The sequence below is a fragment of the Micropterus dolomieu genome, linkage group LG21, assembly GCF_021292245.1.
Source record: "Micropterus dolomieu isolate WLL.071019.BEF.003 ecotype Adirondacks linkage group LG21, ASM2129224v1, whole genome shotgun sequence".
NCBI classification, from domain to species: Eukaryota; Metazoa; Chordata; class Actinopteri; order Centrarchiformes; family Centrarchidae; genus Micropterus; species Micropterus dolomieu.
Genome location: NC_060170.1, coordinates 755,272 through 759,172, shown reverse-complemented (window position 1 = coordinate 759,172; position 3,901 = coordinate 755,272).

The following is a 3,901-nucleotide window of genomic DNA, read 5'->3' as shown; positions in this document are numbered from 1 at the left end:
GTAGTAAGGTACTATGAGCTCTTTAAGATAAGATGGTGCCTGACCAAGAGCTTTGTAGGTAAGAAGAAGGATTTTAAATTCTATTCTGGATTTTACAGGAAGCCAATGCAGAGAAGCTAAGACAGGAGAAATATGATCTCTTTTCCTGGTTCCTGTCAGAACACGTGCTGCAGCATTCTGGATCATTTGAAGAGTCTTAATGGACTTTTTCGAGCAGCCTGATAATAAGGAATTGCAGTAATCCAGCCTAGAAGTAACAAATGCATGGACTAGTTTTTCTGCATCATTTTTAGACAGGATGTTCCTGATTTTCGCAATATTACGTAGGTGAAAAAAGACGGTCCTTGAAATTTGCTTAATGTGAGACTTAAACGACATGTCCTGAAGATAACTCAGTGGTGCTGGAGGCCAGGGCGATGCCATCAAGGGAAACTATATCTTTAGATAATGCGTCACGGAGGTGCTTGGGCCCCAGAACAATAACGTCAGTTTTATCTGAGTTTAACATTAGAAAATTACAGGTCATCCAGGTTTTAACATCCTGAAGGCGCATTTGAAGTTTAGCTAACTGATTAGTTTCATCTGGCTTGATCGATAGATATAACTGAGTATCATCTGCATAACAATGAAAGCTTATGGAGTGTTTCCTGATAATATTGCCTAAAGGAAGCATAAATATGAAAAGGATTGGTCCGAGGACAGATCCTTGTGGAGCTCCATGATTAACTTTGGCATGCATGGAGGACTCATTGTTAACATGTACAAACTGAAATCGATCTGATAAATAGGGCTTAAACCACCTAAAAGCGGTTCCTTTAATGCCAATGAAATGGTCCAGTCTCTGTAATAGGATCTGATGGTCAGTGGTATCAAATGCAGCACTAAGATCTAATAAAACCAGTACAGAGACAAGTCCTTTGTCTGATGCAATAAGGAGGTAGTTTTTCACCAGTGCTGTCTCTGTGCTATGATGAGCTCTAAATCCTGACTGAAAATCCTCAAATAAACTATTGCTCTGTAGAAAGTCACACAGCTGTTTAGCAACTGCTTTCTCCAGGACCTTAGAGAGAAATGGAAGGTTAGATATAGGTCTATAGTTTGTTAAAACATCTGGATCAAGTTAGGGCTTTTTCAGAAGAGGTTTAATTACACCTACTTTAAGTACTGTGGTACATAGCCTGTTGATAAAGATAGACTGGTCATATCTAGTATAGAAGTGCTAACTAGGGGTAAAACTTCTTTAAGCAGCCTAGAGGCAGATGGATGGTTTAGATGAAGAAATTATTGATAATTGGTAAAGATTGAGAGAAGCAAAACAGTCTAAACATATATCTGGCTTTACAGTTGTTTCTGAGGTTCCTGAGTTTAGAGATAAGTCGGTGCCAGTTGAGGGCAGGTCTTGGTGAATTTTCTTTCTAATAGTTAGAATTTTATCATTAAAGAAGCTCATGAAGTCGTAACTACTGAGAGCTATGGGAATACTTGGCTCAATAGAGCTGTGACTCTCTGTCAGCCTGGCTACAGTGCTGAAAAGAAACCTGGGGTTGTTCCTATTTTCCTCTATTCATGACGAGTAGTACGCTGCTCTGGCATTACGGAGGGCCTTCCTATAAGTTCCAAATTAAAAGAGAATTTTTCAGTTTGGTGGAACGCCAATACCTCTCATGTTTCTGCGGTATTTGCTTAAATTTGCGAGTTTCAGTGTTAAACCATGGAGCTAACTTCTTTGTTTTATTATCTTCTTTTTTAGAGGGGCTACAGAGTCGAGTGTCATTCGCAGCAAGCCAGCAGCACTATCAACAAGATAACCTACCTATTTTAGGTAACTCCTGAAATGGAGGAGCAGAGAAGTGTGTTAGACTGCGACTCTGCCTCCTGGTCTTGACTCTGGATTGTCATGGATTTGGTCTAATAAACTTGGCCAGATTTCTAGAAATGAGAGCTGCTCCTTCCCAAGTGGGATGGATGTCTTTTCTCCTAATCAGACCAGGTCTTCCCCAGAAAGTCTGCCAATGATCTACAAAGCCCACATCGTTTGCTGGACACCACCTCGACAACCAGCGGTGGAATGACGACATGCGGCTATACATGTCATCACTGGTCAGATTTGGCTGTGGTCCAGAGAAAACTACGGTGTCCGACATGGTTTTTGCATATGTACACACCGACTCAACATTAATCTTAGTGACCTCCAATTGGCGTAATGGAGCGTCATTACCGCTGACTTGAATAACAGTCTTACTCTATTTACGTTTATCCTTAGCAGCAGTTTCAAAAAAGACTCAATGTCGCCCGCTCTGGCCCCAGGGATGCACTTAACTATGGCTGCTGGCTTCGCTAACTTCACGTTTCTCAAAATGGAGCTGCCAATGATCAGAGTTGGTTTCTCAGCGGGTGTGTTGCTGAGTGGGGAAAATCTGTTGAACTTGAACAGGTTGGTGGTGACCCGTGGGCTTTGAATGCTAATGACTATTCCTGCATCGGACAGTCACCCAGCCACCCTTTACTGGCTGCTCAGGAGATGCCGGGGGACGGCTACCAGAGGCTAACTCAGGTCGGTCCGTACCGACTTCCGGGGGCTGGCTAGCTACAGTAGCTAACGACTGATCTATCATGGTGTGGAGCCAGACTTCTAAATCACTGAGCCTCGCCTCCATGTCTACAAATAAACAACACTTGATACACGTACCATTACCGCTAAAGGAGGCAGAGGTGTAACTGAACATCTGACACACTGAGCAGGAGAATGAGAGGGAGAAAGAGAAGCCATTTCTATCTGCTAAGCTAAAGTCGATAACAGCTAAGTTAAAGTACGGTAGCGTTAGCAACTATGAGATTGAACGGCAGAACTTAGGCAGAACTACTGTAAGAATAAGTGTTTAGTGGACAGTTAGCCGCAGTCAGATTACCACCAATCTTGACAATTGTTCCCCAAGGGCCCCTGATGACACCTGCAAAATTTGGTGCAATTTGGTATAATCAAAGCTGAATCAGCGTGGAAAAATCCTATTAATTTCTATGCCATTTGGAACCAAATTACATTTGCCTTATAACAACTGCACAGTACATCATACCCAATCGTATGATATAGGAGACACCTCTGTGTGATGACATTCCGCAAAATCATGAAAAGTGAAAAACCTATTTTAATTATTTATTAACCTATTTTAAATAATAAAACTCCTCCAAAGTGGCAAGTCTGATGGGTCCCAAACTTGGCATGGACCATCTCTGGACAAAGCGGACGAAAGTTAGTGGTCCTCATTTGGATATGAAGACAAATATGCGCGTTACATGTGTAAGTTCCTGTACATAGCATTCTAAACAGGAAACAGTTGCTTGTCTTCATCATCTGTGACGGTGATTTGCCATCAAACAGGAAGTTGTTGTAAATTCACTGTACATGCTTACATTCAATTCAATTCAATTTTATTTATATAGCGCCAAATCACAACAACAGTTATCTCAGAGCGCTTTTCATAAAAGAGCAGGTCTAGACCGTACTCTATGATGCTATTTACAGAAGCCCAACCAAGAGCAGCACTAGGCGACAGAGGCAAGGAAAAACTTCCTTTTAAGAGGCAGAAACCTCGAGCAGAACCATGGCTCAGGGTGGGCGGCCATCTGCCTCGACCGGTTCGGGGTGAAGGAGAGAGAGGGAGAGAGAGGGAGAGAGAGAAAGAGGGAGGGGAATGGAAGGAGAGAGAGAGGGGAGGGAGGCAGCCTACACAATATACACACACAGAGGTACAGACCGTAAAGGTGATGTTGCTATAGACTAAATGAAAAATGCTACAGATATTTATAGTAGTGTTAATGATAACAATCGTAATGTTAATGATTATAATAACAATAATAACAATAGGACTAGTAACAATAGTCGTTGTAGCAGAGGGTGTCG